Source organism: Oryctolagus cuniculus, chromosome 12 (genome assembly GCF_964237555.1).
Source record: "Oryctolagus cuniculus chromosome 12, mOryCun1.1, whole genome shotgun sequence".
NCBI classification, from domain to species: domain Eukaryota; kingdom Metazoa; phylum Chordata; class Mammalia; order Lagomorpha; family Leporidae; genus Oryctolagus; species Oryctolagus cuniculus.
The window spans coordinates 109868353-109888661 of NC_091443.1; the positions used below are offsets into that span (position 1 = coordinate 109868353).

The window sequence follows — 20309 nt, forward strand, 5'->3', positions numbered from 1 at the left end:
CACTGAGTTATGGTGAGGAATTGGGGCAATTCAATCAAGGCATCAGGGAAGCCCCGACAGACAGGTACAGGGCATGCATGGGGTCTTCAGGGACCTCACTACAGGGGTGACTCTCACCTCATTCACGAATACTGTGAGGGTAACATCCTGGTAAATACATGAGAGCCTTCCCTCAATGCTTAAAGTTCTCAGGGGTGGGGAACACATGAAAGCCCACGGACACACTCTGCCTGGCTTTGCCAAGGCAACTGCAGGCGGGACTTGAAATTTAATATATCTATAGCAGGTTAATTATTAAGTTGACAATGTTGTATGGCCTGTGAGTGATGTTATAAATACCCAAATGACTCTTGGCAGAAAAAAATGTTCCCCACCACTATTCTAAATTTACATATACTCAACTTTAGTTCAGTTTATCTTTAAGATTTATTTATTTATTTGAAAGGTAGAGTGAGCGAGAGAGAGAAAGGATACAGGAAGAGTTAGGGGGCTCAGGGGGAGATGGGGGAAAGGGAAGTGGGGGGAGGAGGAGGATGGGAAAGGGAAAGAGGAAGGGAGGGGGCTGGCGCCAGGGCTCACTTGGTTAATGCTCCGCCTGTGGCGCCAGCTTCTCATATGGGTGCTGGGTTCTAGTCCCGGTTGCTTCTCTTCCAGTCCAGCTCTCTGCTGTGGCCCAGGAGGGCAGTGGAGGATGGCCCAGGTGTTTGGGCTCCTGCACCCGCATGGGAGACCAGGAAGAAGCACCTGGCTCCTGGCTTCAGATCGGCGCAGCACTGGCCGTAGTGGCCATTTGGGGAGTAAACCAAAGGAAGGAAGACCTTTCTCTCTGTCTCTGTCTCTCTCACTGTCTATAATTCTACCTGTCAAATAGAAAAATTAAAAAAAAAAGGAGAGGGAGGGAGAGGGAGGGAGAGGGAGGGAGAAGGAGGGAGAGAGGGGGCGTAGCAAGAGCAAGAACAGGAGCTGGAGCTGAGAGGGGAGAGGGAAGGGAGATCTTCCATCTGCTGGTTCACTCCCTGCATAGCCTTGATAGGCAGGCAGGGGCCAGGCTGAAGCCAGTAGCCGGGAAGTCTATGCTGGTCTCCCGCGTGGTGCAGGGGCCCAGCACTTGAGCCATCACTGCTGCCTTCCCAGGCGCATTGGCAGGGAGCTGGACTGGAAGTGCATCAGGACTAGGACCAGTGTTCTGACATGGGTAGCCGGCATTGCAAGCAGTGGCTTAACTCATTGTGGTACAACGTCAGCTCCACCAATTTTGGTACATTTTTATAAAGTTACTGCATTCTAGTACTAAAGAATGCTCTATCTTATAGTCTGATGTGTGGAGTTTAGATCCTTAATGCTGTATTTAAATTCAAGAGTCCCTACTGAGTTTTCTCTAATTCATTTTAAACTCCAAACTTAAACTGCAAAGAACACTATAGATGTCAGAGGGGTTCTTCTGGGCGCCACACTAACTCCTTCAGTGGTTGTTACTCTGGGAACTTGGCTACTTGTGTAGGGTACTTCAAAAAGTTCAGGAGAATGGAATTAAAAGGTAAGTTTATTTTGGTGCTAAAAACCAAATTGAAATCTGTGCCGTGGTTTTCTTAATGTGCATCTCCGTGAAGGGCTGAAGACCCCTCACGGTGCCCTGTTTCAGGGAATCATCTCAAGTGTGTCGTGGCCACTTAGAACCAGAGGGACACTGGGGTTAGGTACAGCTCTCCAAGCAAGAGTCTGGGGGAGGCACTGTGGCACAGAGGGTTAACATCCTGGACTGAAGCGCCAGCATCCCATACGGGCGCCGGTTTAAGACCTGGCTGCTCCACTTCCAGTACAGCTCTCTGCTGTGGCCTGGGAAAGCAGAAGAAGATGACCCAAGTCCTTGGGCCCCTGCACCCGTGTGGGAGACCCAGAAGAAGCTCCTGGCTCCTGGCTTTGGATCGACGCAGCGCTGACCACTGCTGCAAATTAGAGAGTAAACCATCGGATGGAAGACCTTTCTCTCTGTCTCTAACTCTGCCTGTCAAAATAAATAAATAAATAAATAAAAATAAAAATAAATAAATCTTAAAAAAAAAAACAAGAGTCTGCTCTGTCAACTCTGAGAGTAACATTAACATGACAATTAACTTTTTTAAAAATAAATTTAACACTTTCACCAAAAAGTATTCAAAGCAAAAACGCACAGCTCAAGGAATGCCGGCAAAGCCAGCACTTCAGGACCAGCAATGCGGACACAGGGCCAGACCTGACCCCTGCCTCCGCCTCCGACAACCTCCGTCCCGACGTCCAACACCACAGCTGGTTTCTTTACACGAGTGGAGCTACACAAAGGATGCTCTTCTGCTTGCTTCGCCATCACTACAGGACACCAGTCTGTGACTGTGCCACATCTTATTCTTCAATTTCTTTTTGTTGGCAAATATTTTGTTCTCCATCTAGGTCTCCTAAGACAATGCTGTTCTGAACATTTTTAGGTACGTCTCTCATTGGACAGGAACACTATTATAAAGACTTAAATCCTTCCCAGCATATCTTGTAATGTTCCAAGTGGTACCTAACAGCCGTCCCTATCCCAGTTCAGATGGCTCCCCTGCCCGCCAAGCTGTCAGGTCAAACGGCCCACTTGGCATCACCTCGCAAAGGAGCAGCAGCGCCTGGAACCTCTCGGCCCCAACCTGAACTCTGACCCCTCCCCGATTCCTCGGTCCTTACAGAGCACCTGCCCTGGGCCAGGCCGCTGCCGGCCACAGCCGGCCACAGTGTCCTCACCTCAGACACAATCCAGTCCCTCCCTTTCTTTAGGCCAAAACCCTGGGGCCATTCTCAGTCCTTCTCCCTCCCCTGACAGCCACAGCCAACCCTCACGGCTCCCCGCAGAACACTCGGGGTCCTGCCACTTCCCACGGACAGGCCCAGCTAAGCAGTTCCTACCCCTCACCGGGTCCCTCTCCAACACACGGTTTCCTCTGTGCGGGAGCCAGAGTGAGCCGGTGAGACCTTAGGTCACACCATGCACGTGGTTTCCAGCTCAGAGCCTGCAGCAGCTCAGGTCTCCTCCCGGCCCCACACCCGCGCACACTGCTGCACTGCAGGCCCGTGGGCTCACTGCGATTGCAAACGTCACGGCTTTTACAGCTGAGTTTCCCCTCCCTCTCCAAGCCTTCGCTCACGTGGCATCCTTTTCCCACCTGCCCTTCCGAGCACGGCCCTGGCTCCCCAACCACACCACCGCATGCCTTCTCCAGCTTCGTTCTCCTCCACAGCTCTTACCGCTGTTTGCTGACTTCGTGTCTACTCAGGTTATCTGTCTGCCCTGAGCAGAACTTAAGCTCCATGAAGCGTAAGTGTTTCCATCACTACTGTCTGTCTAAATGCTTAGGACAGTGCTGGGCACGCAACAGGCACCCAGCATCTTGCTGAGTGGTTAACTGAATACAAAACCACAAACAAAAGGGACCAGGCTAAAATGTGAAATGTTCAAAGGAAACACAGGTGTTTTCAGAAAGAATTATCACCAGCAGATCTGCAGGGAAAAAAATGTTAAAGGAAATCCTCCTGGCAGAAGGAACATGACATCAGATGGAAACAGAGCTCTCCATGAAGGAGTGAAATACACAGAAGACAGACACTATGGGGTAGACAGACACTATGGGGGTAGACAGACACTATGGGGTAGACAGAAACTATGGGGGTAGACAGAAACTATGGAGGTAGACAGAAACTATGGGGTAGACAGTAACTATGGGGTAGACAGACACTATGGGGTAGACAGTAACTATGGGGTAGACAGAAACTATGGGGTAGACAGTAACTATGGGGTAGACAGAAACTATGGGGGTAGACAGACACTATGGGGTAGACAGACACTATGGGGTAGACAGACACTATGGGGTAGACAGAAACTATGGGGTAGACAGAAACTATGGGGTAGACAGAAACTATGGGGTAGACAGTAACTATGGGGGTAGACAGAAACTATGGGGGTAGACAGACACTATGGGGTAGACAGTAACTATGGGGTAGACAGAAACTATGGGGGTAGACAAAAACTATGGGGTAGACAGAAACTATGGGGGTAGACAGAAACTATGGGGGTACATGTAAGAAATTCCAAAGCGAACTTTGGAAAGGTTGCATGATACGAGATCAGTAAAGGAGGGCTGGAGTTGTGGCGCAGTGGGTAAGGCCACCGCCTGTGACGCGGCATCCCATGTGGGCACCAGTTCAAGTCTCAGCTGCTCCACTTCTGATCCAGTTCTCTGCTATGGCCTGGGAAAGCAGCAGAAGATGGCCCAAGTACCGGGGCCCCTGACACCCACGTGGGAGACCTGGATAAAGCTCCTGGCTCCTGGCTGCAGCCTAGCCCAGCCCTGGCCATTGCGGGCGGCCGTCTGGGGAGTAAACCAATGAATGGAAGACCGCTTTCTCTCCCGCAGTCCTTCCCTCTCTGTAACTCTAGCTTTCAAACAAAACAGTAAATATTTTTTAAAACACCGATGAAGAAAAGCCAGTTGTGTTCATATAGATTAGTAAAGAGCTGGATGTTAGAAGTTTAAATGCATTAAAACATAAAATAGCATCAAAAATGTGAAAGAGGTAAGTAGAACAGAAGAAGTAAAGGGCCAGTGGTGAAAATTGAGGCTTTAAGGACAAATACACATATGGAGAGAGATACTCTGTGCATGTAAGGATTAAGGTTAAGCCTCAGCCTAAGGCTTATACAAATGGGTGCTGGCTCAAGTCCTGGCTGCTCCACTTCCAATCCAGCTCTCTGCTATGGCCTGGGAAAGCAGTAGAAGGTGGCCCAGGTCCTTGGGCCCCTGCACCCACGTGGGAGACCTGGAAGAAGCTTCTGGCTCCTGGCTTTGGATCATCCCAGTTGCAGTTGTTGTGGCCATTTGGGGGAGTGAACTAGTGGATGGAAGACCTCTCTCTCTGTCTCTCCCTTCTCTGTCTGTACCTCTGCCTCTCAAATATATAAATACAGCCTTTTTTTAAAAAAAATAGGCAAAATGTGAACATATACAGATTAGAAAATAGTACTATATCATTGTTACACTTGCTGATACTGCCAATTATAATGTGGCCAGGAAAACGAGTCTCCCTATTCTTTTAAAATAAGCACTGGAGCACAGGGCACGCCTGCAACACACTCCCCACAGTCACCCATGTCTAATACCTGGAACCCATGCGTGTCCCAGGACCTGCAGACGTGACTGAATTACAGATCTTACGATGGGGAAGTTGCCCTGGGCTGCCCAGGTGGGCCCACCATCCCCACGAGGGTCCTTTGAAGGGAAAAGTGGCAGGGAGAGACAGAAACATCAACAGATGACACTGAAAGTAGAAAGCAGAGCAAGTTAATGCAGGCCATCTCCATGTTTTGGACAAAGCAAGAATCAGATTCTCTGGGCAAGTGTCTGGTCCTGCAGTTAGGACAGTAGTGGGTATGCCCACATCCCCTATTAGAAGGCCTGGGCCTAAGTCTCAGCTCCATTCTCAACCCCAGCTTCCTGCTGCACTGTGGGAGGCAGCAGGTGATGGGCTGGGTTCCAGCCTCTCACACGGATGACCTGGACTGAGTTCCAGGCTTCTGGTTTGGGCCCTGACAAGGACAAGCCCAGGTCATTGTGGCCAACTGGAGAATAAACCAGCAGATGGGAGTTCTTTCTCTCTCTCTCTTCCTTTCAATAATAATTTAAATATAGGGGCTGATGTTGTGGTGCTGGTGGTTAAGCCACCTCTTGTGATACCTGCAACCCACATGGGCACCAGATCATGTTGTAGTTATTCTCCAGCTCCCTGTTAATGCGCTTGGGAAAGCAGTGGAGGATGGGCCAAATCTCTGGGCCCCTGCACCCATGTGGGAAACCCAGAAGAAGCTCCTGGCTCCTGGCTCCTGATCAGCACAGCTCTGGCTATTGCAGCCACCTAGGGAGTGAACCAGTGGATAGAAGACTCCCCCCCCCCCCCACCTCTGCTTCTGCCTCTCTGTAACTCTGCCTTTCAAATAAATACATCTTTAAAAAAAAAGTGATCTCTGCATGAATCAATGGGTTACAGGAGTTGTCAGTGGAGTGGCTTCATAATAAAAGGGAGCTCCCTCTGGCAAGCTTGCTGTGACACCAAGCAGATACAGGCGCCATGCACGCTCCTACACTCCCCAGCTTCCGCAGCTTTGAACTTGGAAACCCCATCCGTTAGCAACTGCCTAGTCTGGGGCGAGCACCATGGCACAGCAGGTTACACTGCTGCTTGGGATGCCCATTTTCCACATTGGTACTCCTGGGTTAAGTCCCTGGCTACTCTACGCCTCCAACCCAGCTTCCTCCTAATAAGCCTAGGACACAGTGGTTGTTGGCACAAATCTTGGGTTCCTGTCACCCTATGTGGCAGACCCAGATGGAGTTCCAGCTCCTGGCTTTGGACGGGCCTCAGGTAAACATTGTTTAAATAAATCTTAAAAAAAAGAAAACCCTTACCTAGTACTCAGCTACAGTAACACACTAAGGCATGGACTAAGAGCATCCTTTTTATTACCACCATATGCTAGCAATTCTACTCCATGTCAATAATAAAATACTTTTTCCCTGAAAAAAAAAAAAAACAATCTGTTAAGGATCTAAGTTCTAAATAATTGCTGCAGTTACCTGTTGGGTTTAAATAATACAAATGTAAGCAGAAAATTATCAGACTTTTTACTTTTAAAAAAGATTTATTTACTTATTTATTTGAAAGGCAGTGTAACAGAGAAACAGGGAGAGACAGATCCTCCATCAATTCCCAGATGCTTACAACAGCCAGGGCTGGGCCAGGCTGAAGCCAGGACCCAGCTGGGTGGGCCATCACTGCTGCCTCCCAGGGGCACACCGCAGGACGCTGGATGGGAAGCAAGGCTAGGACTTGATCCCAGGCACGCTGATTTGGCATGTGGCATCTCAAGTGGCAGCTTCACCTGTCCCCATTATCTACTCTTCAAATATTTTCTGCACAGAGGTTCACTGAGAAAATCCCCGGCTGGAGCTGGGCCTCCCTGTGTGCAGACAGGCAGACAGCTGCTCCGGGCAACTCAGAATGCTCCACTTTACTTCAGGCCTAGTAACACGAAGTCCACCTCTCCAACCCCGGGGCATGGCACTATTCTGCATCTGAATGGAAGATTCCCAACAAACAAAGATAGCTCACGACTGTGAAGACCAAGAACTTGAATCACTCCAGTTCTGCCATGTTATGAGACCTTTTGGCATTTACCTTTGTGTAAAGTTTGAGAGTCACAACAATGAGCATGCTTGTTGTGGTGCAGCGGGCTCAGCTCCTGGACACCGGCATCCCTTACTGAAGCACTTTTTCCAGTCCCGGCTGCTCCACTTCCAACCCAGCTTCTTGCTAATGCTCCTGGGAAAGCAACAGGGGACGGTCCGGGAACTTGGGCCCCTGCTACCCACAAGGGAGACCTGGATAGAGTTCCTGGCTCCTGGCTCCAGCCTTGCTCAGCCTCAGTGATTGCAGCCCACTTTAGGAGTGAACTAGTGGACATAAAATCTTTCACTTCCTCTGTCACTCTGCCATTAAAATAAATAAATAATAATAAAAGAGCAGTGAAATAGAGTGTAAACAGTAAGATATAACTGCTATTTGGTAATGGTAAATTTCAGTTCACATTCAAAATAATTTATTAAATCTAAACCAGTACTTTAAAAAAAAAAAAAAGATGTATTTATTTACTTGAGAGGCAGAGTGACAGACAGAGAGGTCTCCCACCCACTGGTTCACTCCCCAGACGGCCACAATGGCCACAGCTGAGCTGATTCAAAGCCAGGCGCTTCCTCCAGGTCTTCCTTGCAGGTGCAGGGGCTGAACCACTTGTGCCATCTTCTGCTGCTTTCCCAGGCCTTCAGAAAGGAGCTGGATCCAAAGTGGAGCAGCTGAGACTTGAACCAGCGCCATATGGGATGCCTATGCCACAGGCAGATGCTTAACCCACTACATCACAGCACCAGCCCCTAAACCAGTACCTTTAATACCAAAATTTATTCTCTTTAAACTATTAAATGTTTCAAAACTAAAGAAAAAAAAGATACTATGACCACGGATCAATATCAATTTGCTTGGTAGTGGCCTAATGGATATGTTCCGTTTACCTAGGAAAAATGGACTTATCAGTTAACGGGTGATTAATTACATAAAGTAACATACAAAACCTGTAAGCAAGAATCGATGAAAAAGGTAACTAAATGTAAAGACAACTAGCTAAACAGCTGTGGGGCTCTATCCTGCCTCATAATGCAAGGTCTATCTTTGTTTTTCTTATTTAACTCACAAGATCGTAATAACAAAGTTCAATAAAGGAAGACGTTCACTGTCTGCTGCCATTCACTTCATTTCACAATTGTTTCTGAAAGTAATTTCATCACTTATGGAAGGAAGCTGTTACAAGTTTTCCATCCCAGACACTGCATGCTGTGGGCACAGTCGCATCTCAGGAGAGAGCACAGTAAAGCAGGTAGCACACCCAGCACATGAGATCCGGCCGAAAGCCGTCCGCAGAGCAGGCGAAACACAGGCCCCAGAAGCTGCAGCACAAGCAGGGAGTCGGGGAGGCAGCTCCGGGAAGGTGGGGCTCCAACAAAGACCGGAAGGCAGAGAGAGCAGCCCAGGGAAGACAATCCCAGACGTACTGTGTCGCTCCCCGTCTTCGTGGAGGAACGACACAGGACCCTGCGTTGTTCTTTCATCTGCTCGGCCCTCCCGGGTTTGCTGCTGGTTCTTCCCGGGTTGGCTACCGTCCCTTCCACCTCCGTGGAGGGGCAGGCCCCCTGCCACTTTCCCCACTTCCGCAGGGGAGCGGCACACCGCCGGCCGGCTCTCTCGGGGGCTGCACAGGTGTTCCTTCAGATAGATGTTCCTGGTGCATGTTGTCTCTCTCCTCCTTTATAGTCCTCTTCCACCAATCCCAACTCTGCTACCCACACGCCGAGTACGCTGCTCTCCTCCAATCAGGAGCAGGTCCTACAGTTTATTGGTTGAACTGGAGGCAGCTGTGTAGAAGCTGTTTCCTCCTCTCCCAGCGCCATATTGTGGGAGAGCAGATGCATAGAATAAGTCTTAATTCCAGTAACTTAGTCTAGTCCGAGTTGCTCCCCACAGATCCCCCTTTCTTTTTATTTTTTGGCGTTGATACGCGCCTGTCTTCGGTGCCCCGCGGCACACACTCTGCTCTGCTTGCTAGAGTTGCCCACAGGTGCTTACAAGCCCTACCAATCAGGCAAACCGAATCCGGGTCCTCTCTTCGCCATGTTGTGAGGAGGTTTTTAGGCGCTGATGCGTGCCTGTGTTCGGTGCCCTGCAGTGCATGCTCTGCTCTGCTAGAACTGCCTGCAGGTGCTTACAAGCCCTACCAATCAGGCAAACCGAATCCAAGCCTTCTCATTGCCGTCTTGTGGGGAGACTTACTGGTGTTGATAACGTGCCTGTCTTCGGTGACCTGCAGCGGGTAAGCTGCTAGCCACCAGCAGGTGCTTATCATCTTACTAATCAGGCAGACCGAATCCAAGCCCTCTCATTGCCATGTTGTGGGGAGGCCTTATTTTTCTCTATTTCTCTATCTCTGGGCATTCCTATTTCTCCTATTTTACTCCTATCTGCCAGCATTCCTATTTCTCTCATTTTACTTCTAAACTTCTGTTTCTCTTATCCCCGCGGCTTCCCGGCGCCCGCCCCGAGGCTGCTTCTCGGCGCCTCCCCTGCGGCGGCTTCCCGGCTCTGCGCGGCTTCCCGGTGCCCGCCCCGCGGCGGCTTCCCGGCTCTGCGCGGCTTACCGGCTTCTATTCGCGCCCCGTGTGCTCTCCCTGTTCGTGCCCCGCGCGCTCTCTCTGCGCGCGGCAGCTTCCGCGAATCACACAGCCTAGCTCACGTTTCCGCCACCGGTATTCAGTCTAAGTTCCCCGGGCTAACCTGGCGAAATCCAACCTAGCTCACGTCTGCGCCTTTCGGTTTGGCTTCCCATCTTTTGCTCCTCGGGCTAATCTGACGGATTCCAACCTGGCGGCCCACGTCTCTGCCTCTCGTTCCAGATTTTCGCCTTTTGCTCCCCAGGCTGACTTGAAGAATTCCAAGCTAGCTTACGTCTCCGCCTTGGCCTGCCCCTGCGGCTTCATCCTCCCTAACATTTTTCTCTACCCGGTATGTTTCCTAACTTTTCTTCCAACAATATTCCTCCCTCATTTCTCCTGGCTTCTCCCCACAGTCCGTATCCGAGTCTAAGTTTCTTCTTGCTTTCACTTTCAATCCTAACTTCTTTCCCACAGTCCGTATCCGAGTCTATGCCTAGGCTTTCAATAGCTTCTTCCGGCACCTTTTCTGTCCGGCTTTTCCCTAGGCTCTTTGCTAGTCTCTCTCTCCGGTATTTTCCCACTTCTTCCAGCTTCTTCCCTCCTAGGTTTCTTATCCGAGTCACGGCACCATTATGTCGCTCCCCCTCTTCGCGGAGGAACGACACAGGACCCTGCACTGTTCTTTTGTCTGCTCGGCCCTCCCGGGTTTGCTGCTGGTTCTTCCCGGGTTGGCTACCGACCCTTCCACCTCCGTGGAGGGGCAGGCCCCCTGCCACTTTCCCCACTTCCGCAGGGGAGCGGCACACCGCCGGCCGGCTCTCTCGGGGGCTGCACAGGTGTTCCTTCAGATAGATGTTCCTGGTGCATGTTGTCTCTCTCCTCCTTTATAGTCCTCTTCCACCAATCCCAACTCTGCTACCCACATGCCGAGTACGCTGCTCTCCTCCAATCAGGAGCAGGTCCTACAGTTTATTGGTTGAACTGGAGGCAGCTGTGTAGAAGCTGTTTCCTCCTCTCCCAGCGCCATATTGTGGGAGAGCAGATGCATAGAATAAGTCTTAATTCCAGTAACTTAGTCTAGTCCGAGTTGCTCCCCACAGTACTGGTTTTCAGATTGCTGCCGTGACGTAGACCGTTCTCTCTTCCGTGTAGAAAATGTTTAGAACTCCCGAGGGGTTCAGGAAAAATGGTAGCTTATCTGCGGCTCTGCCGTCTTCCGTCCCCAGTCACAGCAGCCACCCCTTTCCTTGAGCAGAGGCTGTGACAAGGTCTCAGGTCCAGGCAGAAAGAGCTGGTCTCAGCACCGGTGTTGTGGCACAGCAGGTAAAGCTGCTGCCTGCGATGCTGGCGTCCCATACGGGTGCTGGTTCGAGTCCAGGCTGCTCTACTCCCAATGCCCTGCTAATGGCCTGGGAAAGGCAGCACAGGATGAACCAAATGCTTGGGCCCCTGGAAGAAGCTCCTGGCTGCTGCCTTCAAACATCTGGGGAGAGAGCCTGCAGATGGAAAACCAATTTCTCTCACTCCCTTGCTAACTGTAACTCTGACTTTTAAATAAATAATTTTTTTAAAGATTTATTAGAAAGTCAGAGTTACAGAGAGAGGTAGAGACACACACACACAGAGAGAGAGAGGTCTTTCATCTGCTGGTTCACTCCCCAAGTGAGCCGATCCTACGTCAGGGGCCAGGAGCTTCTTCCAGGTTTCCCACATGGGTGCAGGGGCCCAAGCACTTGGGCCATCTTCTATTATCGCCCCATAAAATGACCTTTTAAGTAATTGGTTGGTCCTTATGCCCCACCCCAATAATCCGGCCGTTTTGTGCTTTAAAAGGCTTTGCTACGCGCGCAATAAATGAGTTCTTGCCTGACTTGACTCCCTGCTGCGTCTGACTGTCTACGGGACCCGGAGGCTGGGAAATGGGCGAGCAGCGCACTTAGCTTTCCTTGGACCCAGTCCATTCTCGTTCGGGTGGACTAAGACCCTACATCTGGCACCCAACGTGGGGCTTGACCAGGGGCATGTCGGCCGAGGCTAAGCTGTCTCTCAGGGTAAGTGAAACCCTCAGTATGGGTAATGCAATTTCGTCCAAAGAGGACTCGGCCTTAAAGGCCTTACAGGACTTAGGAGAGTCCAGAGACACAGAGGAAGATGGTGGGGAAAGAGAATGGGCTGTTTAATCAAAAAGTAAAAATGAAAGTAAAAATAACCCCGCCTAGCCCATCTTCTCCAGAAGGACTGGAACCTCCTACCCATACCTCCCGGGGGCAGAGGAGGCCTCCCCCTATGTAGAGCCATGGAGGGAGCTACGTGATCTGGACCCTTGCGATTGCCCAGGAGGAGGGAGGAGAAATGAGGTGACTTAAGCAGAAGCAGCCGCTGGCACGGCGGTGGCTATGCCGCTCGCTCTGCTGGTGCTGCTCCTGGGGCCAGGCGCGTGGGGCCAGGCAGAGCCCCCACGTCATACCCTGCGGGAGGATCACCCCGCTGCCTTACAGAGACGTGGCTGCCACCTTCTAGGGCCCCTGGGAGTGCCTGCTAAGCTGCCTCACCGACCCCGCTGATGGTTGCAGTACGCTAGCTGCGCACCTGGCCTGCCCACACCCCGCGCAGCCGCCACTGGAGCTGTGCAAGGAGCTGTGCCTGGCACTCGTGCGGCTGCTCGGCCTGGCCATGGAGCTGGGCAGTGCTGCGGCCATGCCGCACCTGGACGACGCGGTGTGCGTTCTGTGCTGCATCCCACAACGCAGTGCATGGAGCCCAGCGGGGACCACCAGAGCTGGAGTGGCGGCAGCAGGGGTGGCCCCAGGCCAGCAGTGGCCTCAGCACGGGGTCGATGGCTGCCGCCTGCTGGGTTGAGCGGCAGCACGAACCCGGAGGAGGACGATGGCAACTCGCAGGTGGTCTTTTTCTTAGCCTGCTGCCTCTTAAAAGTCAGCCCAGACCCCGTGTCCCCTTGGAGGGCTTCCCCCGTAGGAGCTGAGCCCAGGACCCCGCTGCAGGAAACCAGGCTGCCCCTGTCGTCTCGGGGCCTTGCCCTGAGCACTGCACCTTCTTCCTGGGACGCACGGGGCCGGCTGAGGGGGCCTCGCCCACAAAGGTGGACGCCCCCTCTGCCCGTGCATCCTCGCTCTCCTCCTCTTTGGAACTGATTCCCCAGGGCCCCGATTCGTCAGCCCCAGAGGGACTAGCTCCAGCTCCTCATTCGCTCCTCCACAGAGCCAGTTCTCCCTTCGCCGCTGGGTCCATGCCTGGGACCCCCAGCCTGCCCAGCTGAGGATACTCTGCCGCTCCCACCTCTGCGCGACCCCTTCACCGCTGTGCACCGCGAGAGCTGTGTGTGTGCCGCCACCCTGGCACGGGCCACGCTGGATCACTTCCACCTGCAGGCCGAGGCCCTGATCGCGCCGCTGTGGCACACCATTACCCACCACCATGTACCAGGACGTCATCCTGGGCAGCCGAAAGACCTACGCAGTCTGCCTGCTCGGCACAGCCCTGATCAACAGCTCCCGTGACCTCAAGTGGGAGAGCCCCCAGAGAGCGAGGCCCCGCCGGTACCCTTCCTGCACGCCAGCGCTGTGTGAGTGGCTACAGGCTGCAGAAGGGGCAGCTGAGCACCCTGTTGTACAACACCCACCCGCGCTGCTGGACACCGCGCCCTGCACCTGCGGCTCTGTGCACACGCTCACCATCACGTCCAAGGGCAAGGAGAACAAACCAAGTTACATCCACCACCAGCCTGCCCAGGACCGCCTGCGGCCCACCTCCTGGAGACGCTCATTCAGCTGCCTGACAGCTCGGTCACCAAGGTCTCCATCCAGTTTGAGCAGGCCCTGCTCAAGTGGACCGAGTATACTCCAGACCCCAACCACGGCTTCTGTGTCAGCCCGTCTGTCCTCAGTGCCCTTGTGCCCAGTGTGGTGGCAGCCAAACCAGTGGCCCGGGAAGAGAGCCCCCTCTTCAGTGCCCTGTTCCTGGTCTCCGACGGCTCCAGCTACTTCGTGCAACTACACAGAACCGCTGCTGGTGAGCCTGCCCACGCCAGACTTCAGCATGCCCTACAACATGATCTGCCTCACGTGCACAGTGGTGGCCATGTGCTGCAGCTCCTTCTACAACCTCCTCACCAGAACCCTCCTCATCGAGGAGCCTAGGACTGGCGGCCTGGTCAAGAGGCTGGCTTTCTAAAGGAACAACGTTTAAAACAAAAAGGGGGGACCAGCCCCCATCTCAATGGGTGTGTGAGACTATGGGGATGGGTCATTGGATTAGTCAGAAGGGTCTCAGGAAAAAATCTGGAATGGATGTCAAATTGTTAATGAGTCCTTAGACCAATGGGTGGCACCCCAGAAGGGAGGGATGTTTTGGCTATACAGGCCTACAGGATTCACACCTTGTGTTTCGATAGAGGTATTGGTGCACAACCATGATTCCTGCGTGCTAGTGACCCTCATCCCCCATGTACTGTATCACCTAAACGAAGAAGTGGCGGTGGGCCTACCCCGGCGTCAGCGACGAGCGGTTATGACTGCCGTGGCGGTAACCACACTCATAGGTTTGGGTACCACAGAGGTTGGCTTAGGAGCTTCATTTCTAATAAAACAAAACAGGAGGGGTTCCAGGAAGTACAGGCTCAAATAGATTCAAATGTGGATAAGCTGGCCCAACTTATCTGAGCCAAAACGGAACAAATCCAACTCATGACCCTCTGATTACATTATGACAAAGTTAATAAAAAAAAAAAAAAAAAAACAAAGCCCTCCGTGCAGCTGGGATGTACTTCCTGATGGAGGTGTCCATATGCTTGAACCTGAAAACGAGGCAGGCACGCTCAAACCTCAAACGAGGTGGGCAATCAGCTAAAACAAAAGAGGGGAACCTGCGGGGAAATCAGGCACACGAGGCAATCCAAAGATGGCACCCAAAGGAAGTAAGGTGGGCGGAACCCAAAGTTGTTTACCACTAAAGCTAACTGGCTGCACAGCGTCAGGGGAGGTGACGACGACTGATGACTAGTGTATAGACATATGGTTGGTCCTGTAAAAAATCGCCCCATAAAATGACCTTTTAAGCAATTGGTTGGTCCTTATACCCTACCCCGATAATCCGGCTGTTCTGTGCTTTAAAAGGCTTTGCTACACGCGCGATAAATGAGTTCTTGCCTGACTTGACTCCCCGCTGCGTCTGTCTCTGGGATCAGGAGGCTGGGGAACGGGCGAGCGGCGCACTTACCTTTCCTTGGACCCAGTGCATCCTCGTTCGGGTGGACTAAGACCCTGCACGAGGAGCCCTGGGCAAAGACGCTGCTGCAGTTCTGGGAGAATGAGCCCTGCCCAGGAGAGTGGACGGACCTCCACAACAGGCAGCACCAGGCTGTGTGGCTCTGAAGTCCCCGCTGGTCTCCCGACCTCTCCAGTCACAACTTCCTGAAGCCCTTCCTGCCCTCCGCAGAGGTAAGAGGCCCACAGGATTCTCACAGTATCCGCGGCTGGATTTGAGGTTCATGGGTGGAAAGAACCATGAGTTAGGCAAAGATCGACAGCCACATTTCCAGTGTGGCTAAAGCAATGCAGAACAAACAGAAAAACCAGAGCCAGGGCTCCTGGAGGAATGGATCGACATCGGCCGGGTCGAGAAGCAGTGGCAGCCAGCAGCAGTCATTATTTTTAGAGTCTCCAGGAGAACCTTGCAGCTGAAGCTGTGCCTCACAAATCTAAAGACCCAGCAGCTACCTGGAGAACGGGGTGGGCGGCACCGGGACCGAATAACAACCCAGACCACCAAATGTGAGACACGCAGCACAGAGCTACGAAGGAATCCTCAGAAACAACACAGGATTCTTGGAGCAATGGCTCAGATCCAGAGGAAGTGTTAAAGAGGGGCTCAGGGGAAGAGAGAAAAACAGACCGACATGAAAGAGTGCATTCTCCCACAGCTGCAGAGAGGCGCAAGTGGGCAGGGCTCAGGCCCCAGGCATTGAACAGAGCTGGGGGAACTCGGGTCCTGGTCAGATCCCTCAGTTCCAAGGATACAGGAAGACCTTCGACCCTCCTTCCGCTGGGATCCCAGGGAACAGAGTCACTTTCCCAGCAGCACGTAAAGGAAAGAATCAAGCCTTAATCCCACCTCTCCCAGACAAATCAACCACGGCAACCTACAAGTGGACATGGCGAAACACCCCAGGTGATAAATGAAGAGAAAACGACAGTCACAATTATCAACATTTCACAACTCCTCAATTGCTGGCTATAGGCAATTCAGCATCAATAGCTACAGCATCACAAAAGGAGAGAGAAATTGACATTACACACCTCCTAAGAAGACCAAACTACCTACCAAATAGTCTTGCCCAAACCAACCACCTGAGGTTGACACAGCCTCCAAATTCAACTCTCAGGCCCAGGGCCCAGGAGACTGCAGCAAAGCCTACTGTGGGATATCCCATGGACAGCAGCCTGGTGTCTTCAACAAACCCCAGGGAGGGAGAGGGGGCAGGAAAGCCTGAGGGTTAAAGGATACACCCATCAATCACAACGCATGACTCTGTTCAGAAGACTATGATGCTAGGGGGCTGGTGCTGTGGCAGAGCAGGTAAAGCCGCAGCCTGCAGTGCCCGTATCCTATACGGGCACCAGTCTGAGACCCAGCTACTCCTCTTCCAATCCAGCTCTCTGCTATGGCCTGGAAAGCAGAAGAAGGCCCAAGTCCTTAGGTCTCTGCACCCACGTGGGAGACCCAGAAGAAGCTCCTGGCTCCTGGTTTCAGATCAGCTCAGCTCCAGCCATTGCAGTCATTTTGGGGAGTGAATCAGTGGATGGAAGACCTCTCTCTCTTTCTCTCTCTCTCTCTTTGTAACTCTTTCAAATAAATAAAATCTTTTTTTTAAAAAAAGATTATGACACTCGGGGGACACTCTGAAGTTTGAGCACTGATGTTTAATACTATTAAGAAATTATGGGGTCAGCCTTAAGTCACCACCTACACCAATTTGGTTATTTATTTGAAAGTCAGAGTGACAGAGGGAGAGAGAGATATTCCACCCTCTGGTTCACTCCCCAGATGGCCATAACAGCCAGGTCTGGGCCAGGAGGAAGCCAGGAACTTCTTCTAGGTCCCCTATGTGGACAGCAGGGACCAAAACACTTGGGTTATTTTCTGCTGCTTTTCCCAGGCCATTAGCAGGGAGCCGGATCAGAAATGGAGCAGCCAGGACACAGATCAGTGCCCATATGGGATGCCGGCACTGCAGACAGCAGCTTTACCCACTATGCCACAACGCCAGTTCCTGTAATTACATTTCTTGAAGTTTTGCATCAGAGCTGTGAACTGAAATAGTAACTGATGAAATAATACAATGTCTGGGATTTGCTTCACAGTAACGTGAGAGGAAGGAAGTAGATGGAACACAGACAAAACCAGATTGGCTGTGAGTTGCTAAGTCTTAGATCTGGGTGACACACACACGCTGATTCATTATACTCTTCTATCTTTGATTACACTTGAAATTTCTGAGAACAAAAGCATCTTACTGGAATGTTCACATTAACACAGCATGGCAAGCTCAAAGAAAACTGTTCTTTGTAATGTCCAAGTCTTAACAGCGTCACAGACCACATACATCACCTCCCCCTCTTGTCTTCTCCCTGGGTGCACCCTCAGTGTAGCTGAAGACCCAACCCCTGTCTGCTGCAGCGTTTGCCTTCAACACAGCTGAACACCCTGAGAGGCTTCCGGAGCCGGCCTATCATAAGCTTGTATGTTGGCTAGCGACTCTCCTCAAAATTTATATGCATGCATTTGTGCAAGTTCATATACAAGAGAAATCTAAAGTGGAACAGAAAAAAATGAGAAGAAACACATGAAAATATTTACCCTCAGGTAAAGTATGTCCACTTTGAAGGCTAAAATAGTACTATCGGCCGGCGTCGTGGCTCACTAGGCTAATCCTCTGCCTGCGGTGCCTGCACCCCGGGTTCTAGTCCCGGTCGGGGGGCCGGATTCTGTCCCGGTTGCTCCTCTTCCAGTCCAGCTCTCTGCTGTGGCCCGGGAAGGCAGTGGAAGATGGCCCAAGTGCTTGGGCCCTGCACCGCATGGGAGACCAGGAGAAGCACCTGGCTCCTGGCTTCAGATCAGCGCGGTGTCCTGGCCGCAGTGTGCCGGCTGCAGCGGCCATTGGAGGGTGAACCAATGGAAAAAGGAAGACCTTTCTCTCTCTCTCTCACTGTCCACTCTGCCTGTCAAAAAATAAAAATAAATAAATAAAATAGTACTATCGTTCAGATTTTGGTGGGTTAAATTATGTACTTAAGGCTTTGTTTTCTGCTCTCAAAACCCCACCCACAAGTGTTACGGCTTTACAAATACTGTCCCAAAGTGCTGGTCCATGCATTGCAAGTTATGAAGTGTGTGTAAAATTGTTAGGGGTGCTGTCAGCTGTCTCCCCACTGACTCTTGGTGGCAGAGTATATGTACGATACTAATGCAAGTGGTCCGGTCACATACCAATCATCGAACTGCAGAAATCAGCATTTTTTGATGTTTCACAGAATTGCAAGTTGTTAACAGTAATAATAAAAACCAAAACAAGAGCACTAACACCCAGTCAGTCCTTCCCTCTATCCCCCAAATAATAATACATTTCTTCCAGAAATTCATGGAAAAACAATTAAAAGATACATTTTGGTGTAAAAATACCTTTATAATCCATGCAGTTTTTTCTTAATATTTTCATGACCTTTTTGAGGATCCTTATATATAGTAAGAATCACCAACAACGTGGGCATTTGGCATAGCAGTCAATATGCCGGCTGGGACACCCACATTCCATACTGGAGTGCCTGAATTCAAGCCCCAGGCCCGTTCCCAATTCCAGCTTCCTGCTAATGCCCACCCAGGAAGGCGGCAGTGACGGCTCCAGCACCTGGTGGGAGACCCAGACTGAGTGCCTGGCTCTTGGCGTCAGCCTGGACTGGTCCCAGCTGTTGCAGGCATTCGGGGAGCCAATCCGCAGCTGAGAACCCTGCCTGTCTCTGACTCTAAACTCAAACCCAGGTGCATCTGTCCTGGGCCTCTGGGACGCCCAGTCCCCGCACCACCCTCACGCCATGCTCTTCCATCACAAACTCCACTCAGGCCAGTACCTAAACTGCACTTCTAAATCTGAGTTAAGGAACACCTCAATTTATTTCTTGGATACAGTGTGGTCATTTGTGACGAGAAAAGGCACCGTGTAACCCAGAAGTGCCAGTCGCTGAGCCTGCCTGGCCCACTCTCGGTGGTGACGCTCAGTCACCCTTGGACACTGTCCATACAGTGCATGGCAGACAGAGGGTAGGGAATGCACCCTCAAAGGGAATGTGTTTTCATACTCCCGGTCTCCTAACCTGCAACCACTCGCTGCAAAGTCCTCACTGCAGCTGTGCAGAGAAAGTCTACCCTAAATCATGTTACACAAACAAGCCGCGGCCTCTATGAAAGCTATGTCCGTTACACAATAAAATTAAGCTCTGTTTATTGAAGAAAGAGAACAGAGGCTGATTCCAAGTTGGAAATATGTATTTATAAACCGGTTCTTTGGAGCAAGTAATGATTTTGTCATAGAAAAAAAAAAATAAGCCAGCACATCAGGTAGAGTGTTCTTCCTCAAAAGCCCATGCATTCTACAGTGTATGTGATTCACAATTCCGCGGAATACAGCCTCAGGGATGGCACTGTGGTGCAATGGGTTAAGCCGCTGCCTGCGATGCTGGCATTTCATGAGCACCAGAGGCCGCGGCTTGTTTGTGTAACATGATTTAGCCAGATCAAGTCCTGGCTACTCCACATCTGACCCAGCTTCCTGTTGATGAGCCTGGGAAAGCAGTGCAAAGATGGCCTCAACGCCTGCCCCTGCCACCCATATGGGAGATCTGGATGGACTTCCAGCCTCCTGGCTTCAGCCTGGCTCAGCCCTGGCTATTGTAGCTATTTGAGGAGTGAACGAGTAGACAGAAATTTGGGGAAGAAAACCAGCAGATGGAAGATCAACCTCTCCTCCCTTCCACCCCATCTTTCAGATACATCAATCTTAAAATTAAATACACCCTCAGATTTAACACTACTTCTGCATCCAACAACCAGGTGTAGGCTAGCACATGTTGTAGAAATTAACAGCCCCCAAGAACAAAGACTTGGTTCTTGCTCGCTACCTTCCTGTCCTCAGCCCTGTCTTCAGACACACACACACACACACACAGCCCATCACTGTCACCAGGGGATGTGGCTCAGAGAGAAGCCAGGAGCCAAGGGAAGAGTCGGATGAGCACCATGCAGGCTCTCAAAGCTTCTGCTCACGACATCTGTCAGTCCTGCCTGCATCTCCCCAGCCAACCCAGTCCTCTGTCACCCTTCACCTCCAGAGGCCAGGGATATGCAGTCTTAGCACTAGCAATCTCCACTTTACCAACGGCATCATCTGGGATCAAACGCTAGCTGTGCCACCTGGAA

At 51.5% G+C, this 20309-nt stretch overlaps 1 protein-coding gene and 1 pseudogene across 1 annotated transcript in view; one reads left to right on the top strand and one right to left on the bottom strand.

Moving 5' to 3' along the window:
- REC114 (REC114 meiotic recombination protein) overlaps nucleotides 1–20309 on the bottom strand; it is a 126668-nt gene that overhangs the window by 99168 nt on the left and 7191 nt on the right. The gene's annotated exons all lie outside the window — the stretch shown is intronic.
- Nucleotides 11843–14012, top strand: LOC103345578 (GPI transamidase component PIG-T pseudogene; annotated as a pseudogene).